General features: G+C 38.1%; 1 pseudogene; it reads right to left on the bottom strand.

The window, feature by feature from the left end:
- Positions 1–17,109: 17,109 nt before the first annotated feature.
- LOC148908503 (uncharacterized) lies at positions 17,110–17,944 on the bottom strand (annotated as a pseudogene).
- Between the last annotated feature and the right edge of the window lie 2,195 nt (positions 17,945–20,139).

Genomic DNA, 20,139 nt, shown 5'->3' on the forward strand with positions numbered 1-20,139 from the left:
CCCATGACAATCATGACGTCATCGTATTCGAAAAATTTCGGATACGAAATGTTCTCCGTCCACACTAATACGGCTAGCCGGCGTTTTCAAATTGTTGCACTCTGGAGACCGTAATCGAAAAAAATCGTTTTCGGTGAAGAATTGTTCCGGATTCGCCCGGACTAGTGTGGACGGTAGGCCTAACCGAATAAATAAAAATTCGGATTCAAATTTATCCGGCATAGTGTGGACACGGGGCATCATTTTTAGAGCAGTTTTCGTATGACCGTAAAAAGTTCACGGCACGAACACGGTCGTGACACGGCAAGGGATACGCCAGACCAATCACATTGCGCGTGAAGAAAATCAGCCAATTAAAATTCTAGAAATCATCACGTTCACGGCACGCCACGCTAACGGCACGGAGCTTTTCACAGTCATATGAAACCTCCTCTAACGCGCTCCGTCTTAAAATCCAACAGCTTTGCTGATATAGTTTCCAGAAAATCTTTATGCCTATCATTAATATAGAACGCTTTTGAAAGAAAACAGTTAGTAATTGGTAAGGCTAGCGATATTTCAGTCGCTCTGGTTGGTTTTCGAATCTTTGATTTGTTTATTGAACTTGAATCATGTCTTCCTGGAGTCAAGCGAGATTTTACTCACCTCTTCATACTTTGATATCATAAAATCTTTTTCTTTTCAAGACGAGCTTCCAGGATGAATTTGATATTTTTCTAAATTACAGCATATTAATCAATCCAGTTGAATGATTGTTTTGGAAACTGAAAGACCCTTTAACGTACGGTACTTAACGACAAATGACTCCTCCCTCCCCCACTTCCATCCTACAGACAGACAGACAGACATCCTCTGCTCTGGTCAAAACCATAAATAATCCTTAAACTACTTAAACCAAGATTTGAAACTACAGTGCAAACAATTAATCCGTGAAACACTAGAGTGCACACACTAAAACCGTGAACATTAAATAGTACTAATTAGTACTATTTCATACATTATAGTACACTCAACAAAATTACTCGACTCTGATTGGTCGAGAGGAGTACAATTATAGCGTTAATTGTACTCCGTAGGAGTACCGAATTAAGTCGCTATGGCAACACGGCCAAAACAATGTCAAAACAATTATTTTCTATCATTTTGTACTTAAAAAACATATAAATAAAATTTTAAAGCCGTAAGAACTAATCTTTTTTATGCATTTCAGTTGCGCGATGGACTGAAAATCGGCCGCCAAATAGACAAAGATGAACGGCGTCGCTTCGCATTTTTTACTGAAGTTTTGTTGAGTGAACTATAAACAAAAAATCGCACGATCTTCTCGTACAATTTGGAATTAATAGACACTCGTAATGTTTTGAAAGTTCTTTAATTGCACTCGCCTAAAGGCTCGTGCAATTACAAGAACTTCCAAAACATTACTCGTGTCTATTAATTTCCAAATTGTACTCGAGATCGTGCGATTTCCTATACGAATCCTTTGTTTTCTATTGTTTAATTATCACTATTTAGTGCTAAAAATTAGTATTCGTTTCACGGATTTAGTGTGAGCACTCCAATTACTAAATAGCACAAAACAGTGCTATGAATTTAACAATAGAAAACAATAGTGCAAATAATATAACAATGAAACTTTAGTGATACTAAATAGCACAATTTCATGCAAATTCCATTGTTTTCTATTGTTTTATTAGCACTGTTTTGTACTATTTAGTAATTAGTGTTTCACGGATTAATTGTTTGCACTCTACTAAAGTTTCAAGGTTATATTGTTTTTGGTTTTTTTAAATATTTGTTTATAAGCCTAAGGTGATGGCTTACTTGATGGCTTTCAGCGTGAATAAGGACTGAATGCATGTATACATAACACTGAGCCAAGTGACATGTTTAATGTCCCTCTTCTGCCATGACAGCATTAAGACCCATTGCCACTTACCGTGATGCATCACAATTTGTTTGCATTTTGAATCGTGTCAACACTGAAAAAACAATTCTAACCTTTTGGATAAACTCTTAAAAGAATGTAAAAGAATCATTTTTGTGCCTTAGTGCTATGTCGGAAAAGAATTTAATATGAAGTTATTATTCAATATATGACTCTTTGAATTTCATGGACCACGAAATTCATCTGTGACCGCGGTGCATCACGGTAAGTGGTAATGGGTCTTTAATACTCAAGGTACTCTGCTTTTAACCACCATCGCATAAAGTTTTTGCTACTTTCAAAATGAACAGTGCATGCGATGACCAGTTATTAATAGCCCTGTCGAATCGATTTTGTTTCGTAAATTTCTTGCTAAAATAACCACTACTGCCTTTTGCTTTTAGGAGGTGAGATTTGTGCTCAACTTCCAGTGGAAATACTTGAAAACATTTTTTTTTTTTTTTTTTCAAGTGCCTTTTCAAGATTTGATAAGGAATTGCACGGCTGTTTACAAGGGCTGGAATGAAGTCACTAACAAACCAGAGGTGTATATACAGTATTACAATTACATACAATTCTATTTTCTTTGGCTTCATGATACTTCTGCATGTATATAATAATAAGGAGGGCAATTTATCATTTTTGAGAAGGGATGCAAAGATACATATGATATGTATATTTTTTTCCGGTCCGGTATCCTAAAAAATCGAGCATTTTGATTGCCTGTTTGAGCAGGCGGTATTTTGTCAGTATCTGCCCGCGCTCACGGTCCGTTATCCTTTGCCGCTAAACAACAAAACAAAACGATTACAAAAACAAGTAAAAATATGGGGGGAAAATTAATAAGTTTTTTACCGTCCTATAGTCGATCCGGATAGGTAAAAACTGTGCCCTCAGTCTTGAAAACGGACCTCGACCTAACAGCCTCGGTCCGTATATTCAAGATCTCGGGCACAGTTTTTCTCTATCCGGACCTCCTGGTACTTAAGTATTTTATTTATCAATTGAGAAGGTTTTCTATCAAAATGTTGCTCATTATATATGCGAGGTCTATATATAGTTATTAGAGAGTTTTAGATTGACTTTTTTTTCTCCCCGCAAACGGCAAACGTGACCACGTTTTCTTAGTTTTCCTTTATTTTACTTTACCTTTTACAAACCTTCTCACCAAGCGCAAATACTCTTTTGTTTTTCTACTACTTGGACTTTTTTGCGATTCTTTTTCAGTAATTTAAAAGAATTTTTTACTGGTCAACTGACGTTTCACGTTTGCCGTGAACGTAAGTCTAAAACTCTCTATTAACCAGGTTAATAGCTAACTACATATTGACCTCGCATTTATAATGAGGGTTATAACAAAAATAAAGCCTAGTGAATAACAAAGAAAACCGTGTTAATTGAGAAATAATAACATGTATTTACTATTTAGCAAAACTCTCTTCACAAACACTCACTGTAAACTTTCGTTTTACTTTTGAATCATTTTATTTTTCTAATCATTCATAGAAAATTCACTTCAAACCTTTGGCAAAACTGAATTCTAGGAGAAAATCAAATTATTGAACCTCAACAGTATAGTACAGTATCACATGCATAATACCGTAAAACCTTAATTATACTTGAGAGACTAACACAGGTGAATCAAATAATAAAAATGCCATGTACATCACTACAGATTATGCGAGACAGTCAATAGTAATGCTTCCGTTTAATCCTGAGTTACAATCATATTATATCCTGTAGCTGTAAGACATGATCAATGGGTCGAGGGGGAGCAGAAAAGGGTGTACTTGTACGACAGGATTCATGGGTGAAAGGGGGATTAGAGAGCGGTGTAAATGTGTGTGAGTGTCAGAGTGTCACTGATCGTCAAATGAGTATTTATTATACCCTATCCAATGAAAGAGACCAATGAGACATTCTCAAAATCTCTTAATCCAATAACCAAGGGACTATGACTTGCATGCATTATTTCGTAAACTATATCTAAATTACTTCTTGCACTTAGATTGTAGAGCATTTTGGCAGCAGTGTTCCCATATATATGAACCTGATCAACAATTGAATGTGATTGAAGATTCGAGCCAGGCAGGTATTTCATACACGAATCCTCAAAGTTAATTCTTGACCCGAACTTTCTAAAAAAGCGGTTTATTTTGATACACTCAATATTGCTTATGACAAGGACTCATTGAGTTGTATCGTATAAATCTGCTCTTAACTGAAACCAGAGGTGGACTGAATACGAGTTTTTATGATTTATTCTGATTGAAATATGATCTAATGACAGACCCGGAATGCTCTTCGGAATGCAGCTCAATCTGGGTGACGTAATTTGAACAAATCCTCGCGAAATGTGCGCACGCGAAAATCACAGGCAACCCAAACGAGGTTTCTATGTATGGTTTATAAGCGAATATATGGCAGTTATGATGAAGATATAGCTATCAAATGTTTCACTCAACAATTTGTGGCGAAAATTAATGGAAATTAGTAATTTATATGGCTTATCGATGGTTTTCATAGCCGCCATGTTGGATGAATTTAACCAAAGATTCATCATTAGTCACTTCTGTTATATATCATCCAGCATGGCCGCCGTGTCTCTCGTTATTTTATTCTCTTGAGAATGATTAAAAACCAGCAACAGCCTCCGTTCTAGGTATGTAAATCTTACTTAGTCTACAAACTATTTCATGGTCTGAGTAAAACTATACATTTTGACAACGACCTCGTTCCCAGGGCCCCCTCACGCAGAGGAGAGAAGGCCCTGGCGTTGGCTGGTCACGTGACAAATCCGACACCCAGCATATTCGGGTGTTTTGAAAATACCGCTGAAGAAATAACTGAAGGAATGTGGACACATTGAATAAGCATAAACTGAATATGGTTGTCAACTCGAATAAACCGGTTGAGTTTTTAACAGTGTTTCGTCGTGTGGAATTTTGCTATAAAAAAGGTAATTTTCATTCTTTGAATTTTGAACCTCTTCAAGCTTTTCTGAGATTTTCAGCGACCGTAGCCGCTGTTTTCGTATTATTACTTCCAGTCTTGCCTACATCTTGTTCAAATCTGTCATTATATTTCTCGCTCAGGCGTGCCATGGCGCGCCAAAAAATCATAACAAAGCAACAAGCAATCAAAATTCAGGATCAAGTAAGCCAATCAAAACCTTTATTTGACCAGGCATCACCAGGGTCTTCTCTGATCTACGTGAGAGGGCCTAGGAACGAAGTTGATTTGACAAAAGTGCTTACAGTCAAACCAGTTCAAGCGTACCCCCCAAAAATGCATTATTCATTCGAGTATATAATTATTTGTTACAAAAATGTATTCCTTTAAAAAAATAGTGATCGAACATAAAGTGCACCTGAATTTTCGTTTGCTTTTTTCGTTAGATTACATAGTTTCTACTGCACACAAGGCAAAGGGGCTGCAATTCAGTAGTGTGCGAGTAAATGATGACTTTGCTCTAACTATTTCCTGCATGGTCAGCACTAAAGCCGGGTAAGGCCCGCTTACATGATAACGGAATGAGTTCGTTCAGGAACGAGAATGAAATTTCATACCGCGTTTACATGACAAAAATTCACATAACGAGTTCAAGCTACGATCGCATTGAAATGTCTGATACGCATGCGTTTTTCGTTTCATTCTCCCCAAAGAGCGGTGTCATTCCGTAATAAGTGTTCATTCCACGTTTACATGACACCGGTATGGGATATCGTTCCGGAATGAAAACCGGGATGACTCATTCCGGAATGAGTCGTTCTGGAATGAAATTTTGCTCTGGTATCATGTAAACAAATACAAAGAAATATATGACAACCGGAATGAATTCGTTCCGGAATGAAACTCATTCCGGTATCATGTAAACGGCCCCTATAAGATACATATCCTATCAGGACCTATAAGGCATAAGGCACCTTCAAACCTTTCAAAATTTTATTGATACCCTTAAATAACCTATGGGCGTATCTAGTCAGGGCTAGCCTAACCAACGAATTGAACCCTGAAACATCCTTTAGGCTGATCCAAGTCAGGGCACGGCTTATCAACACGGATTGAACCCTGAAACAACTTTTGGGCTTATCTAAATCAGGGCTAGGCTAACCAACAGATTGAAACCTGAAACAACCTCACGGATGATCAAAGTCAGGGCACGACTAACTCACAGATCGAAACTGAAACAACGTTTTGGCTGATCTTAGTCAGGGCAGGACTAATCGTTTGGAGTTGTTTTGCTGTACAAAAACAACCTATAGTACGAATATCGCGGGATAGTTGTACTCGCTCCAGGCTTTCTCCTGCGCTATTTATACTCTAATTTGAATAGTTGGCTAATAAAGGGAGATACCTCTATTCACACCAATATCCCTGTGGTAAGAGATGAGAATGATTCGCTTGCAGCCATGTTGGATAGTGTCCGCTGTTGTGGTGGTTTGTAAGGCATTATTGGATGATGTCTGCTATAAGTTACTTGACAAAGGTATTCTAACAAGGAAATGCTGTTTTAATCACAGAAGCAGATATCAGGGATGAAAACAACCTTATTTATGTAGCTGTGACACGCGCTCAGAACAGACTAATACTCAACCAAACCATAGTTTGTGCCTTAGAATTGAACAAGCCTTGTATTGTAATACTATCTAACTTTTTTGTTGTTGTTTTGTTTTGTTTTGTTTTGTTTTGTTTTGTTTTGTTTTGTTTCGTTTCGTTTCGTTTCGTTTTGTTTTGTTTTGTTTTGTATATTTGTATTTATTGTGTTGCTCCAAATTTGTTGTCAGAATACAATCGGCGAACAAATACCTCGAGACCGGCAGAACACGGAAGCCCAATTCCATTGGGAAGCAACTCGTCACCAATAACCCCTCCCCCTTGCAATGATGAATAGACAAATGCTTATTTGCTGTCAATCGCTAGTCGAAACAACATTGAAAACTAGGGGTTTAATTATATTATCTGAAAACTAATTTACATCCGAATCTTTCGACTTTTTCCATTAGATTATAATGTATATGTTTATTTTTTCATCGTCTTATCCACTTCTCCAATCTTGTTTGCAGGAACATCTATTGCAGCCCGTTACTGGAGACTCCTATCATGGATTGTGTTACAGTCCTCCAGAATTGATGGTTTTCACGGCGGTCATGTTGGAGGAACTTAACAAAAGAATTGCCAATGAATTCTTTTGTTATACCCTCTCCTCCAACATGGCCGCCGTGTCTTTTGTTATTTAATTCTCTTGGGAATGGTTGAAAACCATCAATAGGGATTTATCTAAAAGCCAACATTAATAAACATGAATCACTATTGAGATGGATATTGGGGAAAAGGTGTGCGTCCACAGCGTGGACAGTCGAGGGGAGAAAGGGGAAAGAGAAATGTGTTCGCGTGTGAATGGTCGCGCCACGCTAGAGGGGATGCGTGGGGGGGTCGTCGGGATGTGCACTTGCTCCTCGGGATGTCAACCGAAGCTGTCACAAAGGCAAGATGGTTGGTTGATATACAGTCAATTCAAAAAAAGTTGTCGTCGACCGGCTCAAGCCTACGCTTTTTATCTTAGGTGTTACGTTTTCCTAATTTTAGACCAACTATCATTCTCTATTCATTCTCTCTCTATATATTTTTGTTTTCTTTGTATAACAATACCCAACATTGATCATTGCAGAAATTTGCAATGCAAAATAGTTTCTTTTTTACATTATCTTTTTTTTATTGTGCTCATTGAAAGGTCATTTCTTAAAATATGGTTTTTCAAGCGAAATCCTCCGTGGAAAAGCCAAATCGGATCGTTAGAGTTGCAGATGGGGTCGATATGTTTAGAGGTTCATGCCTCCAGTGTCTTTGTATGATTTTTTTTAAAGGTTGAGGAGTAGTGTTGTGTCTCTTGTTCTAATATTTGATTAGAAATTTAGAAGTCCCATCCTTGATCGCAAATAAAGTGAGCCATGAACTGGGGGGGTAATTGAAGGTTCAAAGGTTTTTATTTACCACAAAATACATAATACATAAATTACAATAAGAAAAGATGGAAAGGTGGAGGGTGCAAGAGAGACAACCCAAGAGGGTTAAACAAGGTACTCTTGCACCTAGGACTAATTAACAAATAGATAGTATGAAGCGTGGAGATTGCATAATCCAATCAAGCTCTATTAAAAAAAGATGATATTAATTTTTTTTTAATGTTTTCAATATCGATACATAAATACATACATACTATATAACAAGTTTACAATTCAAAGAAATTTACATCCAATTACAATGAAGAACCGTTTGTTTTGTATCCATATCCATGTGTCTTCTCTTAAGGAGGCTGGAAAGTGTTTTGTGCATTCACATTATGAACTAAAAATTATTATCATGGCTATAATATGACACCAGGTAAACCTGGAAAGCCAAAGACCATAAACCAAAGATCAAAATGAACATGACGTAAGACGTTGCTATGACAACATCAGAACTCTTGCTATGCCATCAAAAATGTTTATTTAAAAAATCATAACTCAGGAACCAAATGGTGAATTTTTTTAAGTAACGGAATATTTCAACCTTGTATCGTAATCTATTCGACAAGAAAAGAAAAAAATATGTAAGAGGGAATTCGTAAAAATCTATAAAATTTGTTTGGAATAGTTCCCTTTTGAAAGTTCTACGTCATCAGACCTAGAGCGAGCGCGTGCTCAATAAAAAGCGTTTCCAACCTCCTTAAAGCAAAGAAATGATACTCAAGTGAATGATACGAGGGAAAACATTTTGCCCAAGCGAACGAGGTTTAAACTCGGCGTTTAATGTTGCAGGAAGGATCGATAAGCTGCAAGTTCTGCTACAACCCAATAATATTGGATCATGTTGCCTTCTTTGCTGGTTGAACTAAATAGTCTCTTATATCTTTGACACGACAATATTTTGTGGTATTGTCGTTTCAAAATTAAGGTTTCTGATTGGCTAACGCGCGACGAAAAGGAAAGCTTGAGCGCGCGCGCGTGAAATCTTTAAGCTTGTTGCTTGCGCCATAGCGCGCGCTGGTAAGGAGAATGTCGCCTTTAATCAACGAAAATGGGTCAATTTTGTTCCTTTTTTATGTGTTAAATTCTGCAGAATCGCGATACAAAACTATTTACTATTTTAAGACGACAATACCACGAAATATTGACGGCGTCGAAAGACTTCGCGACTCCGCCCAATACCGAATATGTTTTATCCCAAATAGCCGTCAATATTTCGTGGTATCGTCGTCTCAACATCGTAATTAGTTCATAAAATTGGAGTCCTCTGGCCTTTCTCCACATTTTATAGGGAAAACTAAGTCTGCAACAACTGGACACTGGAGTTAATGTTTACGTATGCACTTCATTTCCTTGCGCTTCAGTACGTTCAGTTCACAGATCGTGCGCTATCAGGTCGACCAATTTTTTGTGGTTTACAAAAGTATGACCACATTTAATGCACTCCCATACTTCTATTTAGGGGCTTTGCGCTGCTAAAAATATTTTATTTGGTCAACCCAGCCACCTTCGCATCGAAATATTTAACGTACAAAAGCAGAGGAGGAGTGAAGCCTATCCCAGAATGCATTGCGCTTGCAAAATGTAAAAACATTTTCAGGGTCGTAAACTGTTTCAATAGCTGTCGCAAAAGCCTTTTTTAAAGCCATGTGTTTTTTTTAATCGGATTTATAAATAATAAAGGTAAGATTAACGTAAATCGTTCCCAATTTAAACTAATTGGGAATTATTTTTTGCAAAAGATTTTACGAAAAATATAGAAGTTTTAAAAAGACGATTTTAAGTTTTGTAAAAAAGTGATTATTTCTTATGACTCATAAGAGTTTTTCCAGTTTTGAGGCCGTCGTAATGTAGTTTAGTGCAGTTTTCGTATGACCGTGAAAAGTTCACGGCACGAACACGGTCGTGACACAGCAAGGGATCCTAAAAGTCACATTTGGAATCGCTGGCACTGCCCTACATTGGTTTAAATCATATCTTGCTGAAAGAAGTCAACGCGTTTGTGTAAATGGAAAGTACTCTAGGAACTTTTCATTAGCTCAAGGGGTACCAGAAGGATCCTGTCTCGGCCCTCTTCTATTCACACTATATGCGAGCAAGCTATTCGACATTGTTAAACATCATCTCTCAAACACACACGCCTACGCTGACGATACGCAGCTATAAGTCTCCTTCAAGCCAGAAGCTACTTAGCCTCCCTTGCAGCCGTTCTTAGGGTCTTCACGCAACGTTTCCCTCCCCAGGGGAGGCTAGAAGCTACTACGGCCGAGGTAGATGCTGTAAATAGTAATTATTCTTGTAAATAGTAAATTGCTAACTTGTAATTAGTAGGAATTTGATTTTATTGTATATAGTATAATGTAATGCGCACTCGATCATATTTAGAATGTTAGAATGCACAATATCAAGTATTAAGTATTATTATTATTATTGTCATTATTATTACGCCAGACCAATCCTATTGCACGTGAAAAAATCAGCCAATTAAAATTCTAGAAAGCATCACGGTCACGGTCACGGCACGTCACACTTACGGCACTGAGCTTTTCACAGTCATACAAAAACTGCTCTAAGTGGTAATTAGTACCTGTATACAAAAGAACCCCAACGAACTCCAGGTTTGGGGTTTGTTTAGGGCCTCTGAAAATAGCCACTTTTGATACTTCATGACGAAAAGCGTGACACTTCGTTGCGAAGCGATATGACTGAGCTGATAACACAGCGCAAGCAATTCAACGCTAGCTATAATGTTTATGAGCTATTATTAAACGACTTAAAATTTATATTTATTGATACACCTTACAAACCTGAAAAGACACGCGGGCAAAACATCAACTGTCCAGCAAGAAAGTCTTATTTTTCCTTGTGGTTTTCCTACTAAAACGGAAAACATCGATCTGCTTCGATTCTCGTTTTAGGCCCTGTTATGGTCTTTGTCAAAGGTTCTTGAGTTATGGGTGTGATAGGGTCCTAAGATTTGAGTTACGGGTATTTCGGATTTAGTGTTCTTGGAGAAATTGAATGGAATGGAACAGAGGCCAGGATGTTATCTTCATTTATGTGGACATCGGGTTAACTGTACTAGGACTCGCATTTTTCCCTTAACTCACTATTTATTCTATTGTGGAGCGTTGTTGCACTTTTTGAATATACCACAATCCTGCTCGTTTATCCAAAACTAAAGCATAGACTTTATTCATTGTGGTGGAATGTTTACTTATTACAGAAATCGTGTTATTCCCTTGAGAAAAAGTGTTTTGTTTGAATATTTATGTCTTGTCATGCGCAACTTTTTAACACAAAAATGATAATATGGGAAATGACACGCTGTTTGATGGAAAAACATTCCACCATAACGAATAAGGTCCGTTTGTTGTTTCCTTTGATTATGCATGAATGTGGCTGTCGCCTATTTTCATATTTTTACAACAAAGAAGTTTTGAACTAATTTGCATACACATTACAGGCACGCGCAGACGTGTCCCCCTCTTATCATATCTAATAAGTGGATCAAAGTATCTATTAAACTAAATGCAACAGTTTCAGTGTATTCGAAACAGAAAATTTGCTGTGTTAAAAACTCAGGACTTTTGCTCTCTATGCAGTTTTATGCACAATTAACATTGCAAAAGTAGTGAAAAGCAGAGGTGTATGTTCGCCAGCTAAACAACACGTTTTCTAAAATTTTTATATATTTTTCTATAAAAAACATTGTTTAGTTTGTCTAGATTTCATAATGGTCAAGTTTAATGGACACGTTCTCTCTCGTGCGAAGTTTATATTCGCAAGTGTGACTTTACTCATAGAAGAATTGAAATAATCATTTTTATGTAGACAAGAAGTAATCTTCAAGAATTCAGGTGCTTTTTAGCGAACAATCGGATATTTTTTACCGCTCTATGAAAAGTTTCGTTCGTTTCCACTTGACAATTCAAATGAGATTTTCTTTTTGAATATTTATAAAGATTATTTATTTTCAAATTGAAAGAAAAATGAAGAAGATCAAAGAGTCTTAAAATAAAGATAAAGAGTCTTTAAATTTGCAGCTGCATAAGTTGTCTCATACACTGCGGGGATCAGCTCAATTTGATACAAAGAAGATTACATATCCATCTAATATTCACCGTTTATTAAGCTTTTCCAGCTCCATAATTTCATAATTAAGTTAGCTTATATTTTGGCTGTCTTTTATTTAAAAAAATGAAAAGAAAATATCCAAATACATTTACAAAGAACATTTTTATTTTGCACTAGTAGTAGGGTAGGGGCAGCATGAGCCCTTTTTTGGACGGGGAAGGGGACGGGAAAGGACGGGGAAGAACGGGGAACCTTAATTATTCATCAAATATTAGCATAAAACGACGGGTAGGTATTGTTTCGGGTTACCATGACGACCAATTGACGTCATAAGACTATTGTTGACCGGTATGAACAAGTCTTTGTTTCGGGAATGGTGGGCCAGTGATGGGCACCTCCATTGTTTATTAAATCGTTATCATAAAATGACGAGCAGACTATTGTTTATTAAATCATTACCATAAAACGTCGGGGAGACTATTGTTATGCAAGTTTGGACAAGTCTTTTGTTTAGCAATCCAATTTATAGAGCGCGGGGATTTCGAATTTTATTCCACATTTGGAGCTAACGTCTTGATCATTGGACTAGTTTGGAATTTTAATTCGACTCTATTTTATCTGATCATGGCTAAATTTTATTTTGATTCTGAAAATATGGACTTCAATGCTTTGGTAAGCATTCTTGTTTTAATACATATTCCTTTTTTTTTTCAAATATATTGAATCTTAAAAGTCAATTACTTTACGGCTCGAAATTAATTGCTAGGAAAGAATGGATGCTGCCGAAATACCACCAGAAATCTTGGAACCGTGGAACGATTGGGAAGAAGAGTTTGTAAGTTTCTAAGTTTGATAAAATACATGCAACTTTATTAGAAATTAATTTTAACACTATTTTTTAGGAAAATGCCTGCATTCCTCCAGAGATCTTGGAAGACTGGGGTCCTATAGAATTGTCAGAGGAATCTGTAGAGTGTTCTAACTGTGGGAAGAAATTCAATGACAAGACAAACATGAAAAGACACGAAAAGACAAACCAACTTCGTGGTGTGGAACGCGAGTTCACCTGTGGAAAGTGCGATGAAAAATTCCAAAGTTTGCCGGCTTTGAGAGTCCACGTAGAAACCGCTCATCCAAAACCCTCCACGAGTGGAGTGAAGAGAAAAAGAAGCAACCCAAAGAAAGCGAACAAGAAGCAGAAAATTGTGAATGGTAAGTAAGTATTAATTCCTTAAAATCTGTAAAACATTTTTTAATCTTCTTTTTATCCATCTATTTATTTCTAGAAGCGAATCATGAGTCCGTAGTGCAAGATAACCCATGGCCAGCTGACCTACCCACTATGCCACCCACTCTTGTCTTGAATGTGGAACAAGCGACCCGAACCGTGTACCGTAAAAACTGGCGCCAGATCCGTACTCGATTCAGTAGAAGAAACAAAGTCCAGGATTGGTATAATTTCAGAATTGACAACCTGAACACCAACGACCTTGTCCAACAAGTCGAGCGTATTTTCCAAGAGCAGTCTACCGTGTTCCGGCTGAATGTTTCCTTTGGATTCATTCTCCGGAACAATGAGACCGGTGAACAGCAATATTATCACGCTTCACATAATAACAGCAGACTGTTTGAGGAGCCATTCCTCATCTCCAACGCTCAAGATTTGGAAAAAGTCTACGAGCAGTTACGAAACCTGGATGTTCTAGAATGGATCCGCCAGAAAAGACCGAATAGTAAATGGGTCGTCAGCTTGGTAACCAACGTGTGCTTTTATGTCACCAAACTCCGAGAACATCCCATCGGTCGTTCTTTGTTGTTGCCACCCTATGTTTTAAATAACAAAGCTATTGTGAGTTTGGACTGCTATAAAAAAACTGGACGTCCCTACCAAGACAACCTGTGCTTCTTTCGCTGCTTGGCCGTCCATAACGGATGACACAAAAAGAATCTGGAGCGCGACACGAAATATTATTTCGAGAGGTTAGTAATTCATCTTAACTCTTGAGTCAAAACCTTGTGAAAAGACGCGCATCTTTTGTTTCTGACTTGAATAACCCCTAATTAGTTGTTGTCAATAGTCTTTTGTTATTATTTTTTCAAACCATTTTAGAAAAAAGGTTAAGTTTATCAAACTCATAGAGATTTTTTTTTTTTTCTTAGATTTCGTGAGTCCTATCCTACCCGTCGATTCCATGGAGTCCAACTGAAAAACCTTCCTGACTTGGAAAAACTGTTCCAAGTCAATATCATGGTGTACTCCCTGGAATCCGCAAGATCTGATGAGGAGGAGGAGGAGGAGGAAGAAAGTCCAGAAATTACTGCTCGCCTTGTTCGCCGCTCCCTCTGTCATCATTCCATTACTATGTACCTCAACCTGTACCGAAACCACTTCTCCTACATCAAATCTCTCGCTCGTTACTCCAAATCCTACCAGTGTTCTCGTTGTGGCAAGTACTGGAAACGCCCTTACAAGATGAACCGCCACGAACAGAAATGTGAAGCCAAAACAAGACTGCGCTTTCCTGGTGGCGCGTACACTATCCCGCAGACCATCTTTGATCAGCTTGCTGATGAAGGTATCGAGGTTCCTGAAGAGATGAGATACTTCTCCCACTTCGCCACGTTCGACTTTGAATGCTTCTTCAACCAAGAACATTTACCACATAACACTGAGAAATTGACCTGGGAAAACAAGCACATCCCGCTCAGTGCCAGCATCTGTTCCAATGTTCCTGGTTTTTCTAATCCCAAGTGTTTGATAACAAACGGGTGACTCTCATGATTTGCTAGAGCGATTTGTTTCGATGCTAGTTTGAAATCAGTCAGGAGAGTTATCGTTTGTTATTGAATGACTTCGAAGCTATCTTCGCCGCCATCGATGAGAAGATTGGTGAGCATAGTGATGATGATCAAGAAATGGTAGAAATTACTGGTAGGACTGGAAGAAGAGAGCGACAGAGGGATTGATGTGATGGAGAGTGATGATGAAGACGAAGAACAGGTGGAGAGTGAGAATGAAGAGGATCGGGGCCTTCATTAATGATGACAGTGAGAGCGAAGAAGAACAAGACGTGAATTTTTACAGAGCGTTGGACCAAGACTCGGAGATCCTAGATCATGGAAATTACAAGACAGAATAAAGGAAATAATAAAAAGTGGAACTTATTTCCAACGCCGTGTGAAACAACTGGAGTGCAACAGAGTATAAAGGAGAGGTCAGTGATGATGAAACCTTAGTATAGTGTCAAAAGATTTAGCACTATTTAACATTGTTAACATTAGCATTGTTTAACAAATAGCTGTTTAGATAGAGTGCTTGCACTTGAGTGGTTTTCACAAACCTGACAAATAGATACTTAACTTATACACAATTAGTAGATCCTAATGCCATTGCTTTCTTTTGTTCTCATCTGACTATTGCACATTTTGTACTAGTATTTGTTTCACAGGTTATAAAAACCACTATAAATATAGGCAAGTCAAATTTCTGAGTTCCTTTTTATTTTTTTGTCAGGTTGGAAAATCAGGTTACAAACCTTGACTATAAACAATCCCACACTGGATAGTAAAATTAGAATAAACTGTCTGGAGATGGCACAAACATTGGCAAAAGGTTACATGTCATTAATATAACATTCACTGTATTAAATGAAGGAGAGAAAGCAATGTCAGTTGAAAGGAATCATTTAATTGCTGTTATAAAAGAGTCAGAAAACTATGAGAAGCTGGCAGAATCCCTGACAGATATTAGAAAAGAAGTGGAGTCTCTTAAGCAAATTTCACTGGGGAAAAAGAGATTTGTACTTGAGTGGTTCTTGGGGGGAGACTGGAAGTTTCTTGCCTGCGTTTGTGGCCTTGGTGCAGCACATCCCACCCATCCTTGCATCTGGTGCAAAGCACCACTATATGACAAGTATGACAACAGTACAGAATGGTCTCCCATTGATAATTCAAAGGGTGCTCGTACTGTCGAAGAAATTGCAAAAATATCAAAGCTGCGAAGAGTAAGTGCTGATGAACGTTATAATGTTAAGAAAGCTCCACTTTTTCCATCTATTGCTCTAGACCATGTCATAATAGACTCGCTGCATCTATTTCTCCGGATTTCTGACAACCTCATAAATCTTCTTATCCTGGAATTGCGACGTCTGGATGCCATTGGAAAAAAAAAACATTTCATGGTGGATTTGAAAGATCAAAATACAAGTACATGGCTAACTATGAGTCCTATCTTAACAATACAATGAAAATTCCATTCAACCTGTTTATTTGTAAAGATTCAAAGAAACTTAAATGGCGGGATCTGAATGGCCCAGAAAAATTGAAATTATTTAGGAACATTGATTTTTCCACAATACTACCCAATCAAAACAAATCTGTTGAATTGGCACAGCTGTGGAATCAATTTATGGCAATTAAGACTTGCTGAGTTCCCCAAACCTTAGCCTCAGTATTGAACAGTTTTCAACAGAAAGTTAAAGCATTCATGGATCAATTTTTAAAACTATATCACACCAAGCATGTGACTCCCTACATGCACGCTCTTTTGTGGCATGTTCCTGAGTTTCTAAAACTGTATTGCCAAATTTGCAGTTTCACTCAGCAAGGCCTTGAGAAGCTGAATGATAAACAACAAAGATTACTTCAGATCAACCAATCAAAGAGGACTTGATGCCATAACACAAATTATACAGAAAAGCAACCGAATGGAGTATCTAAAGGACCTTGGCTGCCAAAGGGAAAAAAGAAATTTTACCTGCAAAAATTGTGCTACCCATGGGCACAGCATTTTGACTTGCATGTCAAAGTGTAACACATGTGGATTCAAACCATATTGTTCCCCATCCCATGTGATTAAGTGAGATAGAAAGGGGGTCAAAAGATGTGACTACCCTAAACTTGTAGTTTTGAGAAATCAATATTCAAACCTTGTAAACATTTAGCTTACAAGCACTAAATCCAACATAAGATAACATAAGTTCAGCAATCATGTTTCTCTCTATCGTATAATACAGTTCTGTTCTGTTTTAGTTCTGGTTTCTGTTTTGAATTTGAGTTCCAAGGTAAAGATGTTTTCACCCAGCAGTACTTATTAAGTCAATGTTCCCTCCAAAAATCATTGCTGTATTCTATTTGGACGCCATCTCCACGGACAAATGTAAATATAAGTTCAAGGTCATTCTGCATGTGACTTTCAAAGAGTTTATCTCCAATGTAAACAAATTCCGAAACTGGTTTCTTTTCATGAAGCCAAAATCGTACCGTTCCTGTGATAACAAAACTGATATCCCCATTGATGTTAAGTACTCTTTCATACCATTTATCTCCCAAATAGGACAGAGCTGGCGATTCTCAACACAATGGACATTTCGTCCTCTAGACTCCTTTATCACTCCAATGTCTCTCAAGTATGCCTGGTAAATGTCCATATCCATATATTCAGTTATTCGCACTTCTGGAGATTCCCTTTTGCTTGAAAACAAGGCAAACTTTATGTCTCTAGCAAGACGATAGAACATGGCATTGGCCCTGTCTTCCAAAGATTGATTGCTTGGTGAAAATCGTGGCGTGTAACGACCAAGAGCAAGTTTCGCGGTACCCGTTAGCTGTTCAGCATCTCTCCACTCATCGTACTTAGCTCCATATCCAATAAAGTGGATTTTGACTTTGTTAGACGTTTCATTTCTTTCAATGATCTAAGAAAAAAATGATAATCCTTGAAACACAGTCAATCTTAGAAGCTAGTTGTCTTCGATTTCAAATTAGTTTGACCCAAAAGATTTAAATATCGTACTTACCTCGATCGGATAAATTTGCTCTTTATTGATTTTTTTCTTTTTTGGTTTGAATCTTTTCCGCTCGTATACCAACTAAGCCGTCTTCTAAAGTTTTAAAAAAACCCTTTCTCGGGACGCTTACGCTTACCCGCCATTTTGAAAGTTGGCTCCTCCACGCATGCGCTATATTATTCATGTGCAAAATGCGCAACCCTGGGGCGAATGTCTCGTCTGAGTGGCCAATATTTTCGTATGACAAGAACATCTCGGTTGAAGAGTATCAGTATTGTCAACGTGTATGGGACGAACAAAGTATGCAAACATTCCGAGACTTTTTGGTATGGTACAACGATCTTGATGTCGAACCCTTTGTGGAAGCAGTGAAAAAAATGATGGACTTTTGGCGGGAAAGAGAAATAGATATGTTCAAAGATGTGTGTCGGTTCCCGGCTTAACCTGAAATATCTGTTTGGCTTTCCCGATGAGACGACGTATTTTTCTTTGTTCAACGAGGAGAAACAAAGATTTGTACGATCTGTTCAAAGAGAATAACACGGGTGGTCCATCTATTATTTTTCACCGTTACCACGAAGCGGGGAAAACTAAGATTCGTAAAGTGGAGATGTTAGCTAAGGGAATCGAACCAAAACCTGTAAGAAATGTTCTTGGTTATGACGCCCAATGCTATGTACTTGTGGGCTATCATGCAGGATATGCCCACAGGGTCTTATACACGGAGACGTGCTGGAACCCACTTCAAACCCTAGAATTCTAGACGAATGGCAGATGAGTGGATCGCTTGGGAAGCTCATCAACGAGGGATCAAGATTCGCCATCAACTCAACAACACCGAGAAAAGAGGTGGGGCTCGGCATCTTCCTGTTGATGGGTTCCACAGTGAAAGTCAAACGGTCTTTCAATTTCATGGTAGGTTTTTTATTCTTTCTTAAAATTGGGTTTCCTGTGGTTTTATGTTTCTAGAACTTTGGCTGCCTGTCTTATAACACATATTATTTCTTTATTCTTATTAGGCTGTTTCTGGCATGGTCATAACTGCCATTTAAACAAGGGGAAGACCGTGAACACCATCCGCAACAAGTCCATGGTTGAGCTGAGGGAAGAGACGCGCGCCAACACCGAATACATCGAGAGTGAAGGCTATACTGTGGTGGAACTGTGGGAGTGCGAGTGGCGGCGAATGAAGAAGACGAATCCTCTCCTTCGAAGATCTTGTACTCTGAATTAAAACGTCCCCTGGACCATTGTTGGGCCCTCAATGAACAACAGATTTTAGAATCTGTTGTAAGTGGAACTTTATTTGGAGTGGTGGAATTCGATATCAGAGTTCCGGAGTCTTTGAAGGAGAAGTTTGGAGAGATGTGCCCCATCTTCAAGAATACGCGAGATTTCCGCGAGATATTGGAGACCACATGAAGTAGTTTGCTGAGGAGAACGAAATCATACACAGCCAAGACGAAGTCGTATTGGCAGTATGAAGGGGAGAGACGATCCTTGAAATGGTACTTGGAGCACGGGTTAGAAGTGTCCAAGATCTATCAAGTGGTAGAGTTCACTTCTAATCCTTGCTTCAAGCCATTTGGGGAATGCAGTGTCTGATGCGAGAAGAGCTGGGGATGTTGACCCCAGTAAGCCATTATCGAGATACCATGAAACTGGTAAGTTGTTGATACTTTACAAATTTGCATCTTACGGATGATTAATTTTGGTTTTTACTCTCTTTTGTAAGGTTGGAATAGCAGCTACGGAAAAACCCATCACGAACCAGATGAAGCAATCCGAGAAGTGAAGTTCTGTGATGATGTATTGTTTCACGCACATTAACACCAATTTTTTTCGGTCAGCGGATCGTCGCATAAAGAGGATTACGTATAATTGCAATCTGCGAAGAAGGGATCATCTGAATTTGCCTATGCATATCTGCTTTTTTGTTTACCATAGTCGAAGCTAAGATGTTATAATTTTCTTATGAGTTTTTAGATAGATAAGTATTAGATAGGTATGATTTCCAGTATTGTGAGATGGCTACGGATTCAGCCTACAGTGCTGTTTCTGGGGAAGTGTGGACAGTTTAATCACCGAGTGAGAGCGGAATCGAATCCGACAAAGCTAACTGGTTTCGTCTAACTCAAAATGGGATACCCGGAACAACCGGTCTCTGAATAAAAGAACGCCGGGGTTTATTTAAGGCAGAATTTGAAAAGGGGAGGGATTATTGGGTTATTTTCTAAAACCTATTATTGTTTTTGAGATCCCATGGTAGTTTAGTTTTACTGGTTATAATAAGAAGACGAATACATTTAAGGAATAAGTTTTGAATTATTATTAAACC

Source organism: Actinia tenebrosa, unplaced genomic scaffold (genome assembly GCF_029948245.1).
Source record: "Actinia tenebrosa isolate PJP-AT-01 unplaced genomic scaffold, QUT_ActTen_1.0 PGA_scaffold3__52_contigs__length_22856419, whole genome shotgun sequence".
Classification (NCBI taxonomy): domain Eukaryota; kingdom Metazoa; phylum Cnidaria; class Anthozoa; order Actiniaria; family Actiniidae; genus Actinia; species Actinia tenebrosa.